Consider the following 18,574-nt stretch of genomic DNA (forward strand, 5'->3'; position numbering starts at 1 on the left):
TGTGATTAACGCTGGCATTAGGCTTCTCTTAGGGATTATAGCGCTTCCATTATCTCTCATTATAGGCCTCGTATACAGAAGCCGTATAAATGACACGGAGACGGAGAGTGAGAGACGGAGGAGAGATGGAGAGCAGACAGCGCGAGGAGGTCACAAGTCCATTAGCAGATAATAGTAAACATACATGGATGCAACAGCCTGCAGCCCCCTGAGGACGATTGTATTGGTGGTGGCCGTCTGGACCAAAATTTGGGGTTTGCAAAGTGTGAGAGGTCCTCAGAAGAGCCACGCTGCCAAACTCAGGCCAGTGGCTACAACAGTGGCCAACCTTTGCGTTTGTCTGCTTGTGGGGGAGGCATGGAACATCAGTAATAGGCTTTTTGCCTGATAAGCCCGGAAAATACTCGTTTAGTTAGTGAAAGTGCAGAGGGATCCTGGCCTGATAAACCCGCTGTTTCCTGCTGTAATACCCAACAGCTAAAATCAATAGTCGGGATAATTCTCCCGCTAGTCGTCCAGTCTCCTTTATCTGCAGCCTTCCTCAACCTGTGTGTACATGGGGGTGGTGGTTAGCGTGTGTGTAGTAGAAGTTACGCTATGGAGTTGCACTCCACGACTAACTTTGCGTGAATGTTCTCCGCATTTGTCCTGCAGAGATGGGCTCTGGACACCGACACAATTTGACAGCGGCGGCCCAACGCTTATCTCAAGCTCTGATCTCGCAGCGTTCCGTGATGCAGTTTCAGCTGGAGCGACCCCGGTGGGAAGGAGTTTTGAATTTCCATTTAGTTTGGTTTAGTTGAACAGTTTACTACCCAGTGTACCAGTGTCAGGTCGGATCCCCACCTTGGCACAGAGCGGGATCTCAGGTCAGGGCGGTGTGTGTGTGTGTGTGTCAGCGTGTACGTGTGTGTGTGTGGAAGCAAGTGTATGGAGGAATCAGGTGGGAGGAAGTGGCTGAGGGGATCAAGCAGAGAGAGTGTGAGACCACATGAGCTCGGGTTTAACCAGGCAGATACAGAAAAACAGAATTCCCCCACAATTCACCTCTGCTGCCGTGCTTTATGGGGGTGTCATCTTTCTGCTGGCAGCCTCTCCCAGAGTTTGTTTCTGTGTAATCTATGTGAACATCGTAGCCCTGCTGTAAAATATGGCCTCAGGTGTCAGCAGGCAGGGTGGTTAGCCCGCGACACCGTTACCTAAAGTGCAGTGTATTAAAAAGCAGTCAGCGCCCTGGATCACAGTATATCACAGGGGAGAGGCAGCGATAAGGCCCGCTCGCCCGCCTGCAGATCAATGAAGGTTACTGACATCATATCACAAAGTGAAAGCGAGTGCTGCACCCCTGGCTATTTATTAGCCCTGGATCGGACATGAAAGAGGGCGGAGGGGAGAGAGAGGACGAGACAGGACAGCACTTTTCCTCTGTGTTGTGGGATTCGGGGGCCCCAGCTCCGCCTCTCCCACCCCGTCGTGTCCCCCCTCCCTGAGCTGCGGCCGCTCCCTAATGGCGGTAGGACGGAGGTATGGAGGGTATGACAGAGCGCGGTAGGGGTCCAAGCTTTCACATTAGCCTGTGTGTACATACAGCGTCTTCTTGGTCCGTCCACATTCCCTGATTACACAACGAGTCGTGTGTATTCCCACAACAGCAAGCCTGTTAATTCTGTCCGTGTCTTTACTTGCCTTTTTTACATGACGGTTGTTCAGACAAATCATTTGAATATTGTGTTATGGCGTGCATGTGAAAGTGGAGTGTGTGTCTCTAACAGAGGGTTTATCTCCTCCTCCCCCTCCCTGTGGTGTCCTCGTCTGAGGACATCAGAATGCCAGTGCCTCCATCTCTACACAACTATTTGACTTTGTAGCTCTATTTCCTCTGAAGGCCTCTGATCACATATTGAATTTGGCGATGTTGATCTTTGGTCCGTGTCCTCTCATGTCCATTCTCTTCCTCCTGGTCTTTAGATAGCAGAGGCCTGATATAGTTTGGTTGTTGTATGGGTGAGACAGCAGCAGAAAGCAGCTCAGCCCCTGTAGCCTCGTCTCTCACCGCCTTTCTGCCTCTCCGTATGTGTTTATTACATTATATATCATAAAACTGCTGTTTTCCTCACTTATGTGTGCATTAGTATGGTAGTATTGAGCTGTGTGCACACGTATGCGGCTTTAGCGTGTTTGCAGGCAGGAGATCATGCTTACAGGTAGTGTATGAGTTCCATTTATCAGCTGCCTGGGGCACAATGTGGAGGATTTCCCCCAATGGGTTAGTGTGTAACTGCTCTGTCAATACATGCTTGTCAAGGCTGTGAGAGTGTGTGTGTGGGGAAAAAGGCCCCTCACTCCAGCGCACTGAAGCCACTTATTGAGCAGCCAATAGCTATTTGCTTCTTGACGGTGGCAGGCAAAGAGCGGGCCGGACCTGCGAGAGAGAAACTCAGCGGCTCAGGGCTTTACTGTGAGCGCCGCTCACCCTGAACCGAGTCCGTCTCCAGCCAGGAAGCTGGAGCGGTGGCTCAGACAGGAGACAGGGAGGTCTGTGTTTATGTAGAGCAGGTTGTCCTCTCCTGGCTCCTGGTCTTTGCAGGTCCTGGCTGTGTGTGCAGCTTGCTGCTGTAAAGCCCTGCTTCCTCTCTGGAATCTCAGTGTTGACAGAGAGCATCTGGGCCCTGGGAGAGCATCCAACCTGCTGGGTCCTCACACACACACACACACACACACACACACACACAGGGGCGTGGGGCGGGGAGTGTATAGAGCTAGAACAGGTTTCAGTTAAAATGGGTCCATCTCTGTCCACTCAGTCTGATGTTAGCCGTGACTTTGGTGTCTCTCCCTGCCCCCCCTCACCCCCCTCCCCTTATCAGCTCAGGCACCTATAGGTGGTGGGTTTTATGAATCGGTGTTTTGATGGGTGTTTCTTTTAAGCTCCCCTGCTTTGATTCAACAAAGAAAAGAATGTTGTTCATCTCCCCTCGTCTCCTTTTGTTTTCTTAGACCTTCTTGCTCGGGTGTTAATCCCCCTTTTGCAGGCTGTGCTGCTCCCTGTGTGTGTGTTGGATTTTTCGGGTCGCCTGTCTGGACATGTCCCATGTACCGGAGTCACAAGATGATTGAGGACGAGCCAGCCAACGTTCACAGCTGGGGCTTAACTCAGAGGAGAGGAGCATGTGCCCCGTCAATGCAAAATGCAGCAGAGTCTCTCTCTCTCTCTCTTGCTCTCTCTGTCTCTCTCTCTCTGTCTCTCTCTCTGTGTGTCTCTCTCTGTCTCTCTCTGTCTCTCTCTCTCTGTGTCTCTCTCTCTTTCTCTGTCAGCCAAACTAAGTATGCATTTTATGTATATTGAATTAAAAAGAGACGTCAGCTCTGCACAAAGGAAGCCATAGAAGAACAGCAATGCTAGCTTCCCCGCTGTTAAAGGGACAGCTGTTCAAACAAAGAGAGGGGGAAAAGAACAAGAAAAACACATTATATCAACATTTAACAACAGTTGCTCTGTAATCTGGTATTACCTCCACAAGCAAAGGAGGGGCCTGTGTCAGGCCAAAGTGAACTTGGATACGGCTGTGGCGGGAGGAAGCCAAGTGCTTTCAAGAGGTTCGCCCAATATGTGAAGGTCCAGGGACTCATCTTAATCCAAGAGGCTCGTACTTCATCGCTTTTGATGTGCATGTGAACATGACCTGCTTCAACATTCCAGCCCTGACCGTGCCAAGTTCAGAGGGCCGGGGCAAGGCTGGGCCGGGCTGGGGTGATAGAGCGGGTGTGTGTGTGTGTGTGTGAGGGGGGGTAGGGGGTGGCCTCAGCTTGCACTAATTGGCTGCCAGGCTTGTCCATACCGCCCAGGGCAGAAGGAATACCCTGCATCCAGACCCCACCCCCTTGTCTTCCAACTGTCCTCTTCCAAACTTCCTTTCTTTTCTCCAGCAGCCCCCCCCCCCCACCCCCACACACACACACACACTTGTCCCCACAGTTCAGTATGTGTGTGTGTGCATGTGCGTGCATGTGCAAGTACGTGTTACACTGTGTAAGCTGGCACATTATGAAGGGGAATTCCAGTGAAAGAGAGAAGAAGAACAGAGAAGGGTCTGTGTGTCCCTGGGCTCTGCTGTGGGTGGCATCCTAGCATTCTTCTTTGTATGTGATTTGTGCCCACAGTGACCTCGTGTATTTCTGCGGTCCGGTCAGCGATACATTACCGACTGACGGCAAATGGGATCTACGAGACGGAGCCTGAGAACTTCCATGTGCCCGGAGTTCATAGCGGCTATTGTGGAGGTTTGGCTCCAGACAAGAAGCAACACAAAGATAGAAAAGGGAAAGTTGAGGGTAATCAGAGCGACGCGGATTAAAGAAGGAGAAGTTGTCATGACTTGGCATGTGCGAGTGTATTTCACACACTGTTGTGGCTGTATTTAATACCATGCCAAGGCGTCAGGAGTGCAGTGCATGCTGGAGGTATGCCTCTTCCTGTTTGGCCCCAGTGTGTGTGTGTGTGTGTGTGCTGTGCAGTGGTTCAGGTGCGGTTAATGTTGGCACCAGATCTTCAGGCCCACGGCAATAAACAACAGAGCAGGCAGGAGGCCAGATGTAACTCTACAAACTTTTAACCTCTCCTTCAGCTAATCCCTCAGCCACACCACTAACTCTTTCTTTTCTCTGCTCATTCCTTCACCTCTCACTCCATCTCTGTTCTTTATTTCTCCTCCTACTCCATTCTCTCTCTCTCTTTCTCTCTCTCCCTCTCCTTCTCCTTTAGTCCCACTCTTCTTTTGAGTAAAGGCAGTGTGCTGACCTCTAAATAAAGGCTGGAACACTACAGCTGTTACCAACTTCAAACAGCCAACAGCTCTGAGTGGAGCCTTTGAGGGTGTTTGGGGAGAAATAATGTGGCTGTTAAAGCTAACTTAGAGCCATCTTCACTGTTCTTCACTGGCTCGGGGTCTGAGATGACCGCAACAAACCATCTTCATCCTCACTCAGCTCAGCCTGGACAGTCTCAGTACAGTTTGATCAAACAGGATGTGAGGTCGTGACACTGTTGAGATATTTAACATGTTTATATTCACCTTCAAACTTGGATTACGCTCCAATTACGGCAAAAGCTACAACCCTAGATTCTGCAATTGTGGACCTCTTATTCAGGAATGTTTTCAATTCAACTAAGAACTAATTGTTATTGTTACCGTGCACATGTACAACAACACAAAGTGACTTCAACAGACGCACACATGTCAGAAGAAGGACCAACATTATGTTTCTACACTATAAAGAATAACAGTACAACTATGTCAAAGAAAGTAAGGTAGAAAATAACTTCCTGTCCAAAGTCCCTGTTCTCCAGTTCAACATATAATTGAATTTGTCCTGAATTGTCCAGTCCAAACAGCTGCTTTGTAAAAACAATCCTTTACTAGAGAGGATGACAAAACATCTGTGCAGAACATGCCACTTTTCTATGAGAACAACCTCCAATAAACAAGACTCTAGACTCCAGAGGGTTAAAAACATATACATAAATAATTGTAGCAGCCTTCATCATAGTTGGAGTAAGTCCCAGACCAAGCTGGTTAGTTCTGTAATATAAAGTAATAAAGAGGAGTAAGTTCACGAGGGCACAGTGCAGTTTTAAAACAAATGAATGTGGCGTGTCACACTTCTTATTAGTTCTATGGAGATCAGTGGAAAAAGCTCTAACCTCTGTATCCATGGAACAAGTTAGGCTGAGAAAATCCAGGTCTGCTTCCCCATGAATCATCCAGCTCAGCTCCATATTAAAGGAACTTGTAAAAATAGAAGCTTTTATCAGAAACACCCGCAGAATATCTGTGTTATAAAAACCGAGCCAGAACCCAAAATGGAAAGCGTCTGCATGACTCACACACTGCCCCCATATCTGCTGTCTGCTGTGTGTTCATACGGGGGGGGGGGTGTTTGGGATGCGTGGGCTCTATTGAGTGGACGGGGGGCTTTCACACCTTGACTAACCCCTGCTACCTAAAAAAAACCCTATATTAAGTGAAAATGAGGCATTTTTTAATTAAAATTCTCCAAAATTGTAGTTCTGCTCTCGTTCCCGAGCTCGGCTGCCCTTTCGGTCGGCTCTGGCTTTTCTGGGTTAATGAGTTTCAATCAAAGCTCCTTATTTACTCCAGCCGCAAGCAGCGTATAAAAATAGGTAATAAAACATCAGAGGATAGCTGAGTGTATTTCTACAGAATACACTTATGCAATTTGTTTAAAACTCAGTCTGAAGCCTAATTCAATAACAAAAAAACACCGTCATGCTCTACTTTTAGTTGTTAGCGTTAATCTGTGTTCAGAACACAAAATAGCGTCCAGTGCTTGATGTGTTTACGCTTCTACGTCTCTCTGCTGTGAACCAGCGGCCCAAATGAGCCGCTATAAGCTGCTTGTTATGACATTAGCATGTCTGTCTTGTCGCTTATTGGCGGCTGCTCGTCTTCTTCTTAAACGCTGTTGCGTGTGTTTGTAGACAGGACTTTGTCTACGTGTGCGTGTGTGAATGTGTGTTGTGTAGCATGTAGGAGATTCTATGTTTGTGTTTGCCTTTGTCTCCTGAGACAAAGTAATTACAAGTTGTCGGTTTGTCATTATGAGACGGCTCGTCCAGCCCCTCCCCCTGACTGCATGGCTGCAGTGGGTTAATAACATGTCTGACGTTGATGATGTCAACATGCTGGCAACTTTTGGCTTGCTCACGGATACAGACATACTTAAGCTGGGCTGGACTGGGTCTTCATGCACCTCCAGGTTTTTCCTTCTTTCTTCCTTATACAGTGTGTGTGTGTGTGTGTGTGTGTGTGTGTGTGTGTGTGTGTGTGTGTGTGTGTGTGTGTGTTTGTGTGTGTGTGTGAGGGGTAATGCCACTCACCATTATGTCAAGCCTCTGCTGGAGAATCATTTGTGCTTATAGGCCTCTTCCTCTTCCTCCTCACATACAGGGCAGGCCTCAGGTTGAATTTATTAGTTGTGTGTGGATGTGGGTATTTAACTTGCCAGTGGAAAAAGGAGATAAGGAACTCTGCAATCTTTTGACAAGCATGGACTTGTGCCAAGAAAATATGTAGGAAAACTAAACTGTGTGTGTACCTTTGTGTGTGTGTGTGTGTGTGTGTGTGGCATGTGTGTGTGTGTGTGTACATTTACATATTTGTGTTGTCTGACTAGTATTCACAGAATTTCCAAGGTTGACCTTTTGGTTGCAAGTGTTTACAGGTAATAATGGACAGAGCTTTGAAAGCAGGGGGGAGTATGAGGGAGACAATCTGTAAGTAACTCCTGTTTACGAAACATGGGTGTAGTATTATTGAGGCAGATTGCATTCCAGGCCGGAGTGAGTATTTGAGCAAATCTTGGAATGGACATAACATTCCTTTTGGAACACCTGAGAGCTTAGGCGGATGGTGACGGCAAGCGATGAGAATGCTGAGTGCAAATCTCTGTCGACAGGCTGCGCCTCCTGCTATGCTCCGCCTGGGGAATGTGTTACCTAATGGGCCACAAAACTGCCTGGAGACCTCTGCTCTCTTATCGCTGATATTAGATGACCCTGCAAAAAAACAGGAATCCATCACGAGGAATAAGACCCTCGCAGAAAAGTAGGATTGAAGGCTTTTCTCTCTTTCTGTGGACAGAAGGAAAGAATGGTAGGTAATGTTATCTTGTTCACAGTTACAAGAATCCTGCTTGCAGAGGCTATGGGTTTCCAGTTTCTAATATGTATATAAAGTTTCACTGCACAATGGCTCTTTTGTCTAGAGCAAACTGAACACTCCCCCTCTTTCTTTTCCTCCCTTGTCTTGTAAAAAAATGCATTCATGTGCTTGTGGGGCTGTAGGACTCAGGTTTCTGCTATCTTTGTGTGCCATGTCGTCACTCGCCCCCGCGAGCTGAAATGTTCATCTTGCACAGGCAGGCACACTGCCAGGGCTGTTTCCAGCCATGGATTAGGGAGAATCCAGGAAACAACAGACTCCTGACAAAACGGCAGCATGACAGGTAACTGAAGTTGCTTTTGGGAGAGAGGAGGCAGACGATAATTACAGAGCTTTTTGTTTTCTGGGCACTCTTAGCTGGCTACTTAAGTGCCTGATCTGAAATCTGTGCCTTGTAATTACAGTAGTGGGCCCCATTAGGGCAGAGGTCTTGGTGGGGATTATTCTCCTTCTCTGCTTTGCTCTGTGTGTGTTTGTGTGCGTGTTACAGTGAGACCTCCCCACCTCCTCATGCATCATGTAGAAGCCACAGCAGTGTCAGGGCAGAAGGAGGAGCAGGCATGGGCCCTCCTCTCATCTGCCCTGTGTGTGCGGTCACACTCACCCTTTCTGCTGCCCAGTGCTGGAGCCACGGAGATGACAGCGCCTTGGCCTGTGCTTAGCGTGTGCGCCTCTCCTCCTCATGCTGCAGCTCAGAGATTTGTGTTGATTATGACAGGGTTGTCACAGTGATGAGTGTGCGGCGTGGCGTGTGTCATGTCGAGTTGACAGGGACTTTTTGGCACGAGGTCTGTGGAGACGGGGTTGCGTCTCCTGGTGATGCGAGTCTAACACCAGAACTGTGTCACCGGGCCGATGGAAGAATGCCAGGGCTTCATTACAAGAGATCTGATGGTAAAGATCAGAGGATAACTCTTATTCTGCCTTGGCACAGGAACACATCACGGTGCCACCAGACGGCCAGGAAGGGCAAAACATGGGACTCGGACGGAGCTTAGAGAAGGTGTCATCAAACACCTCCAAACTAAAGGCAGCCAAACACAGCACTAACAGTCAACGTTAGATAGATCCTACCTCTTTAAGCTGCTAGCCCTCCTAATAGATTCTTAAGCACTGGCTTTAGTGCATGTTAAACCAGGATTACCCAATCAATTATGCTCAGTACAAACAAGGATTACTTAAAACACTACATTTTTCTTGCGGAAGGCTAAAAGCAGGGCAAATTGAAGGCGCAGCATTGTTGGGGAGTGCTGATGGCATGGCGATGACCCCGGACATGGCAGGACAGAGATATAAAACATACATAGAGGCCTTTAAGAGAGGCACAGGGGTCAAACACTCAGATACAAGGGTTCTGGAACATGGAATGGATTAGATGGTGTCGGGTACAAAGGTTCTTTAGCAAAGGTGGAAACACATGTTGGCTTCTGTGCTACTATTGCTGTAGAAAACGGTGAGGAATAGTGAGTTCTGTGAGTTCTGGGTGTGTTAGTATGTATCGTAATTAGCAAATAGGACATATTTTATATACTCTGAAGGATTTGCTTTGGATGAATGGGTGGTGCCAGAGTAAAACACTCAACCAGCACGGCAGAGACCTTTTGGTTGGTCCACAAGCACCCGTGGGAACCTGGCAAAGAGGTATTGTCCTTGTCGCCACACCCACAACCCCTGCTGGTTGATCGGGGAACCCTCAGAGGTCGACCTGTGACGAGCTCACTCAGGGGGGTCGTGTTTGGGAATAGTATTTGAAATTAACCTGGAAGTTATCGTCCCCTGAATGTCTCATCCTCTGAATGAACTGTACATACAGCACATAGGTGCCGCTCAGCCGTGTAGTGTGTATAAGAGTACTTGAGTGGGTGTGGAGGACAGAGAGGCGATCAACCCTCACACTCACATACTCGCCCTTCCACTGAACTCCACTTTTGTTTACATTTTAAGCACAATCAACAGCTGTAACCTCCTGCACAATACCCAGCAAGTAAGGACACATACATGCACTTGCCAAACCAGATCCCTGCACTCATGTGTATCGGTGTTTACACACACACACACACCGCCTCTTGCGTGAACCACCACACACCCCTTAGAAACCGAAAACACATTTGAAAAAGGCTTCCAGTCTGTGCCACCTTAATGTCTGCTAATGTGCCGGTCCATCTTTGGAGAATTCTGCAGGATTTCACACAGTCCAAACTCACACACCCACACACACACACACACACACTCACTCACACACACACACATTCCTTCTCTCATTCAGTTTTCTCCATGTTGTCAGTCAGTGGTGAGTGACTGGTGACTAACAGCCCTCTCCTGTGTAAAAGGTCAGCAGCCTCTTTGGAAAGAAAGAGTCAGCTGCCTTTTTGTAAAGCAACTGTTCCCAGGGTAGTCAGTCAGTCAGTCACTCTGTCAGTCACTCAGTCAGTCAGTCACTCAGTCAGTCAGTCAGGCAGGCCGCCATTTCTAATCAAAGTCTGTTTTTAATGGTGGACCAGGCTGGTGAGACAATGGGTTCTAGATCCATGTAAGTATCCAGTGTCATTATCTAGGGAAGAAGAAAGGGACAATAATGGACCAGACTGATACCATGTGGTCCTGGTTACTACAACCCAGTCAACTGTTCAGTGTCAGTGGAACAAAGGTGCTATCAGGCAAACTGTCCCGTGTTTCCACCGATCTGTTGTTGCCCCATTGCAGGGTGAGAACAATACATGATGTCATCACGGTTATTTTCTGGTTCTTCAACACTTTACCTTGGTAATCCAGAACATAACCGGTTCTGTGTTGGTTGAAGTGATCTGTAAACACCAGCAGCAGCAGTTGCCAGAGAAACATCCCCTTTTATTTCACATTACAGACTGTTTAGACCTCAGAGTTTCAGACAATCTGGGGACAGCTTGAGCCAGGGACAGAAGACAGACTGTCTCCAGGACACGTGGACGTCTGGTCCCCTCCGACCCAGGACTCCACAGCTTTATGACTGTAAGAAAGGGCAGGTGTGCTGTTTTACTTTGGTGTGTACTTATGCTGCTGCCATTATCAAACCTGGTGTTTGTTTTGGCGTCTTCCCACATTTAATCCTCTGTGTGGTGGCAGGGTTGATTTACCGTCTCTGTTTCTGTGACTGTTAAGAAACCAAAGGGTGAGAGATCATAGATGTGACTGTGAAAGCTACGGTCCTTACGCTCTCCTTTTAAGATCATAAAGACAGAATGATTCTGTTCAAACACAATCCAAGTAAAACAACACCCCTCTTCAAAAAAATTGACTCTGTTTGTCCCCATTTTGAAATGAATCTTACTTAATTAAGAAGCAATGAGAGTCTGCAGATAGCATTCCTTAATTAGCTTAAGCTGGCTGCTGTAACCAGATCCACTGCATTAATGACAACACAGCCCCTGTGAAAAGCATCATTGTTCTCAAGATAATTGTCCTTTTAGTTACCGCGGCCCGGGAAGGGCTCTACTTGTTAGAGGAGCTGGCTGGGATCAAGGACAGCCGGAGGCAGTTAGGGGACCGAGGCTGGTACTGGCCCTGTGCCCGTTGTGACAAGCCCACTTGTGCCCTCTGCTGAAATCCCCTTGGTATGCAGTGGAATTAGCTGTCCCCAGGGTGTGGCACCAGGGGGCTGGTCATTAATTATATACCCTGAATCTTAACGAACAAGGAGCAATCAATAAAATAAAGCAGATGGATGCAAATAGCATGCTGATTAGGCTGCCTAATGACACGTCATGTTGTCAGGAGAGCGGAGAAAGAAAACAAGAAAGGAGAAAGGAAGAGACTCCGCACGGCTCAGATCAGGCATGTGTACAGACGTAAAGACTTTCAATGGTTGAAATGACGTTGTGTATGTATGTTTTCATGGCAGGAGATGTGAGCCACGTTTGCACTCTGAACCTGCGGCGTCTCATGAGCCGGCTAGATTCTGTTTCAGATCTTATCATTGTAGTTTTATGTTTCTCTGCCAGACGGTGTGTAACGACTGCCAGCCAGGAAATGGTGTAAGACCTTGGGTTTGGTTTGGGGCAGTTTAGGGAAGATAGCGTACAGTCTGCTGGAGTCTGAGGTGTAAGGGTGGCAGAGGCTGTGCTGCTGGAGTTCTGATATGTCTAGAGGGGGAAAGGAGGCGAATTTGGTTCACCTGCTTGGAACTCTGCCCCGGCAGTGAGACCTCCATTGTATCCAGCCAGCCGGAGCTGTTAGAAACTCTATACCTGCCTTTAAGCAGAGAGGGAGGGCAGCCAAGAATTAACTGCTGCCTCATCCTGGCAGCCGCCGAGGATGCTGTCTGCCTCCATTCATGGCAAGCATGAGAGGGGAGAGGAAGAAGAGGGGAGCGGAACTGAAACAGTGCAGGGAACGGATGAAGAATGACGTTGGGTTAGCATGACTGTCTGTGGGTACAATTAATACTTTGATTTAACTGTGATTTAGACAATACATTGATCATCTTTACAATACAGCTGTCAAAAAGTATTGGAAGTATCAGAAAATACCAATTTGAAAATTCAAAACAACACCAATAATCATTTTACAGAAACAGAAACACTTTTCTGTGTTTCACTTTTTATATTTCATACTAATTGAGTTGTTTACTTGTATTTAAGAATGAGAACATATTGTCATTTCTCCACACAAAGACCTTTACCTCGAGCATGTAAGTGCAGTCAGACTGTGCTCGGCTCGGCTCGGTGCTGATTTCAGGGTATTTCAGATTTTGTCACAGCGATCTCTCTTTGTTTAGTCTGTGTCCAGATAAAGAATGTTTTCCCACTTATCTCTGCAGAAGTCTTACCACACTTACAGTGGCCATATGCTTGCAAAGGTTACCGCTGGGACACATTTAGTCAGTGTGAACAGGGAGGAACAGAGCAAGGTTGTCTCTGTTAGCCTGCGTTATGATAACAAAAAGACCACTGCCAGCTACTCGCACCTTGAACGCAGCATCTTCCAGACTTTCTTGCCCTGTGCCTCAGAAGCTCTGGGTTTTGATTACACCCCCCCCCCCCCCCCCTCCATGGTCTTCCAGTTTCCCTATCAGGACAGCGAAACCTAAGACCTGGACACCTCAAGAGGCCAGGACAGTCCAAGGAGAGGCCAGAGAACAGGTGTTGACCCGGTGCAGGCTGGGAGTATATTATTGACCAGGCTCCAGCAGCGAGATTGATTACTTTATTGTATTGACATGAACCTCAGTGGCCAGAGACCTCTGATTGACCCTGGCCGGACGGAGCATCGCAGTGACCCTCACCTTAGCTAAAGAGTTATGTGGCTTTGACCTGATCCCTAATGGGGAGGTCTTGACCCGCTCAGCCACTGGCCTGAGTCCGGAGCTAATATGAGCCCATGCCCATCCTCCCCTGGTGTCAGTCTAGGTAATTTAGATGCGGGGGATAGGCCCGGGTCCTGTGGGGGCCACCGTGTTTTTAGACGAGCTGTGTCCTGACTTTAGACCTTCCTCTGACCCACCGGTGTTCATCCAGTCAGCAGGATGTGCAGAGCAAGGGAAATGCTAATTAATCTTCACCAAATTACACCGAAATGGTGGGAGATCAATACATCTGCATCACACATCCTCACATGCAGCTAATGGGGGAGAGCGATGGCTCATGGTGAAGGAGATTGATGGTTTATATGTAACAATACCATGTTAAAAACAACATCCATAAGCACTTCTTTAGAGAGGCGGCTTGTAGGAGACAATATTGTATTTCCGATCAGATTTTCACATAGTAAGTGAGAGTTCACACTGCTTTGTGTGGCGCAGCAGCAGCGGCAGCTTTCTGGGCTGGATGCCACAGTGACTAACCTCCTGCCCTGTATACACTGGACCAGTCACAGAGGAAACAGCCCCTACCAGAGCCAGGCTGTTTCCTCCTTCCACTACTTCCTACTTCCACTTAGCTGACAGACATAATATCTGTCAGGCAGGTTTTCCTGTGGCCCACATACTTTCTGTTGTCAGTTGCAGCTTCTCGTCGTGTAACTTCCGACAGGCTGCAGAGAGGAGATTGGGTAAACCTGCACTTGAACAAGCTGGATAAACAGTTGATTCTGTACTGCGGCTCATGCTGCCTCACGTCCAAAGTGGGACGTGAGAGTATAGCTTAGAGATCCTCAGTGAAAAATCTGTAATGTTCTGATTAAACTTTATCTTAGGATACATTTAGATTGTAGCTGTATCCACACTGCTCCTTATTGTTCACGTGATTCAGTGCTTCGTTGCTATGTTGCTACTTGACAACATAATTGTTATTTCGTACAGCAGACACACACACACACACACACATTCACACATGTCTGTCTGCCTCCAGGGCAGCAACACTGACATGTTGAAAACGTGATTGGCTGCAATCCCCACATGCTGTCTGGCTTTGATGGCAGCACAAACAGCCTCATAGAAACATGAAGAGGTTATCGGTTATGAATGTTTGGTGACCATTCAAATGCTTAATATTCAGAAAGATCAATTTGAATGGATTGAGCAGAGAACTGAGATGTCCAAAGCTGCCAGACCTGCTCCAGCTTGGTGCTTCTCTTCTGTCCAAACAGACGGGGGGGTCTAATAGATGTACTTGAAGGCTATTATGTGACTCATGAGCGAGGCAGAGACAGAGAAGAAGGCAGATAGCGTGTTATAGGGACGCTCTCCACATACCTGAGAGAGGACAAGGGAGAGGGGAAGGCGTGGCCACGCCCACTCCACTGCAGGCGCCGTGGCTAATTACCAGTAATGATATGGTGACAGGCAGGACAAACAGATGTTGGGGCACAAATCCCTCCTCCTGTGCAACCACCGCCACACGCTCAGCCGCTCAGTCTGTTGCTTTCATAACCAGGTGCTTTAAACACGCAGAGCCTTCATGGAGACCCTGCACAGTGTTTCTGATGTTTCTGCAGAGAGCGCTCCTCCCTCCATCACCCGCCCACCCCCCCTCCCCTCACTCTGTCCCAATTAACACTCAGCGGCCATTACATTGATTGGGAGTGCTGTAGTATCGGCTAGGTGGTCCATGAACGCATCGATCATATTGACCCAGCATGTGAACCATGAGAAAATGTTGAGTTGTAGATTTGGTCCTCCTAACAGCGGGGTGAAAAATGGCCATTCCAGCTGCTAGTTGTGTACGTGTGTGTGTATTTGTGTGCATATTTACATATGTGTGGCTGTCTGCACTGGGCGTGGCCATGCTGTGTTGTGACAGGTTTCACCCCGGGGTTTGTGTGGTTTTAGGGATCTAACCGGCACACGCCACTCCTAAGCTGTACTCTTTGGGGTGTAGAAGTGTTGTTTTCACCCACATTTGGTGCACACACCCCTCTTGTGTACACACACACATGCTGCATTATAGCCAGTCAAAGGGCAAACCGCTGCCCCACCTCCTGAAGGTGCACCTGGCATCTGTGAGTCCACTCCAATTACATCTCCCAATTACAGGTTATGAACCAATTAGTCACCCTCTCATTTTACACCGGCCCGATCACTCTCCCTACCCACAGCCCAGGCACGGGGGCATCTGGTGGAGAAGGGCAGAGGCTCCCACCACCGACGACTGGAGCAGAGGTCCTGGTTTGGAGGCCTCAGTGCTGCTGTTCGTGTATGAAAGAGCCAATAGTTGGCGTGGAAATACCTCGAGCAGAAGAAGTGTGTGGAAGCAAACCCCAACATGCACACAGACTGGAAGAAACACAGAAACGCATACTGGGCCATCATTTAACTTGTCAACTTGTAATTTGTAGTGGCACTCAACTTGAACTTTCAGGGTGAGGCAGTTTGCCCTGCTCTAATTCTCACCTCCTTCCTAACAAGCCTTTTTTTCTGCCTGTGCGTGCGTGTCTGTGTGTGTGTACGTGTGTGTGTGTGTGTGTATGTGTGTGTCTGTGTGTGTGTGGGGGTGGGAGGTGGCGGCTCAAGCATGGATCTGCGTGTTTGCTCATGCACACATGAATGTATAGACATTTTTTTCTGCTGTTTCTCTGTGTGGTATGATGTGGTCTGTGTGTGTGTGTGCGTGTGTGTGTAGGTGTGTGTGTGTGTAGTATGTGTCTGTCCTCGTAGTGTCATGGCCTGGTTCCCAGTCATTGCTGGCATGTGTAATGTTCCTGGCTGTGCCCCGTTCACTGGCATAGCTGCCTGAGTGGAAACTCACCATTCCATAGCAGTGTTTCATTCACAGCGAGGCCTCGTCATTAGACGCCGTGCCTCTGCTGGCATGCACACGTATCTCTGTACATGTGGCGGCTCGTGCACATGTGCGCTCTCTCACACACACACACACACGGCGTTGGCAGCTCAGCACTGTGTGTAACATGTCTCTTATCGTGCTGGAGATAGAAGCGAGCCGTCTAAGGGCCCGAGGTTCAGACTCAGAGTGCCTCCAGTGTGGTCTCCCTGCCTGCAGATAGCACTCCTCCTCCTCCTCCTCTTCTTCTTCTTCTGTGTTATCTTGTCCTCTGCTCTGCTCTCTCAATGTCAAAACAATGACACCATTAATTACACGCGTGTTAAATGTGCAACTCATTTAGCCTTTTTTCTTTCTAAGGGACTTATATCTATATTGTGTTACGACTAAGTGGCCATGTGATCTCTGTGCCTTTCTTTAGATCTTTCTTATAGTTACCATCACTCCTCTCTCTCTCTCTCTCTCTCTCTCTCTCTCACTCTCTCTCTCTCTCTCTGCTCAGTGCTGTGTGATTTGGCTTAAGTTGGCCTGGAACCAATGTGTTGTTTGCTACTGTACAAACACACACACACACACACACACACACACACACACACACACACACACACGCACACGCACACGCACACAAACAGTAGCGGTGTGTATGTTAAGTTAAGTAGTATGTGAAGTGTTGTGAATAGAATTAAAAGCAATGCTACACTTCTACTTACATGCTTGCTTCTGCTCTCAAAGAGCCTTCTGTCATTGGTTTGAGCCCCTGATACCGAAGCTAATTACCCAGCAATGTAAATTATAGTATAGCTGAATTGAGCCTGGGCCCCTCGCATGCACTGTCCCCCTCGTCTCCTTCCTCCCCCTCCCTCCTCTCTGTGTTTTTCGTGCTTCCTCTCACCCTCGTGTCCGACCTCATTGCTCTATTGTGACTCCTGGCTAAGCAGAAGAAGTCATCGTTCCATCTCCATCTGCAAAAAACCCCAGGAGTAAATCCTTTGCAGATGATATCCCTTTATCCTTACTCCCAACTTTCCTTTGTCCTTCTCTCTCTCTCTCTCTCTTTCTCTCTCTCTCCCTCTCTCTCTCTCTCTCTCTCTCTCTCTCTCTCTTTCTCTCTCTCTCCCTCTCTCTCTCTCTCTCTCTCTCTCTCTCTCCTTTTCTCGCTCTTTCTCCCAGCATCTGTCTTGTGTATTTATCTGAAGACACATTCCATACATGTTGATCTCAGTGAAACATATTTAATATCAATGTAGAAAGTCCATGTCGGGGAAAAAACAGAGCTTTGCCTGGATTAATATGCTCACACACACATACATGCACACACACACATACACACACAAAGAAGCACGCATGTCCTCTGAGCAATGTGTGGGTTCTCCTCCAGTGTTTGACCCTCAGACCCCGCAATCACGTGACTGAAATTCCACACACACACACACACACACACACACACACACACACACACACACACACACACACACACACACACACACTGGTATGCCCATATATATGCTCAGAGTACACACATGCACTCTGCTAATTTTATCTCCTCACTCTTAAATAGAATCTTTGCCACTTAAAAGCTGGAATCAAACCCACCAATGCTGCCGCAGCGCTCAGATAAGAAAGCCCAGAGGAAACACCCATCTAAATGTCCATGTGCTGTTTCTGTGAGACCTGGGCCGCGAACCCATTAACCCCTGTCTGCTGACGCTGTGCCGGTGCCAGTTCTGGGGCTTGGACGGGGCTCAGCTCAGCCCTTCTTAGAGCTTCCCTTCTTACTTTAGAACTCAGCAGACGATGGGGTCGAGTCCCTCAGGCAGAAGCTGGTTGAACCTAAAAGGAATCTGTGTCTAGAACCAGTTCCATTCAGTATCCATGGGACCAAAGGGCTTCATAGAGAACCTCTTATGTCTTGTGGCAGTGTTGCAATGCTAGAATCAGACGTACCCAGTGATGATGTCATCAGGGTTCCCACTGAGGTTTGTGAGACAGAACAGTTCTGGTTCCATGTCAGCAGCCTTAAAGCTCCTAAACACATGAAAGACCAGAGCAACATGTGAAGAAGTGATTGGTCAGACTGAAACACATCAGTTGTTTTGTGATCAAAGACAGAAATCTGCAACCAAAATGTTTGTGTAGTACATTTTGTTTGTTTGTGTGACTTCTGTCCTGAACCACAGAAGTATGAGTCTTGTCACAGCGTGAAGTTTCACCACTTCGCTCACAATCGGAGACATTTATCCCCCTTGGCCCTGTCCTGTCCTGTGCAGTGTGACACACTGGTATAGACGCCGGCTGCAGAGGCTCAGTCTCCACGGGCCTTTGGTGCTGTGCTGTGCTCAGCAGGCTGCCCAGCTGGGGGCCAGATGTGGCAGCCATGTCATGTGGCGCTGCGAGACAGAAGATAACAGGCCCGGGTTAGGCCCGCTCCTCCGTCCCGGGTCTGTTCCGCAGCGGTTCAACTAGATGTTGCGGTCGGTGCGATGTGAACTCTGACAGCCCGTGTCATGCTTAATGCCTCACTTCCCAAATACAGCTCAGTGCAGCTGATTTATATCTACCAGGTGCTACAGTGTGTGAGCAGCTCTGGGATGAGACGAGGAGGCATGTGGCCATTTCATTAAAGCAGGGGAGCTGAGATGA

At 48.2% G+C, this 18,574-nt stretch overlaps 1 protein-coding gene across 4 annotated transcripts in view; it reads left to right on the forward strand.

The window, feature by feature from the left end:
- zfhx3b (zinc finger homeobox 3b) overlaps nucleotides 1-18,574 on the forward strand; it is a 142,687-nt gene that overhangs the window by 19,381 nt on the left and 104,732 nt on the right. The window contains exon 1 of one of the 4 annotated variants that reach the window (XM_076155696.1): nucleotides 7,936-8,025. The exons of the other annotated variants lie outside the window; for them this stretch is intronic. The gene's annotated coding sequence lies outside the window, so the exon portion shown is untranslated. Of the gene's footprint in view, nucleotides 1-7,935; nucleotides 8,026-18,574 lie in introns of those variants that run through there. 4 annotated transcript variants of the gene reach the window in all.

The sequence above is a fragment of the Genypterus blacodes genome, unplaced genomic scaffold (assembly GCF_046128005.1).
Source record: "Genypterus blacodes isolate CSIRO-AG114 ecotype Tasmania unplaced genomic scaffold, CSIRO-AGI_Gbla_v1 ptg000067l_1, whole genome shotgun sequence".
Classification (NCBI taxonomy): Eukaryota; Metazoa; Chordata; class Actinopteri; order Ophidiiformes; family Ophidiidae; genus Genypterus; species Genypterus blacodes.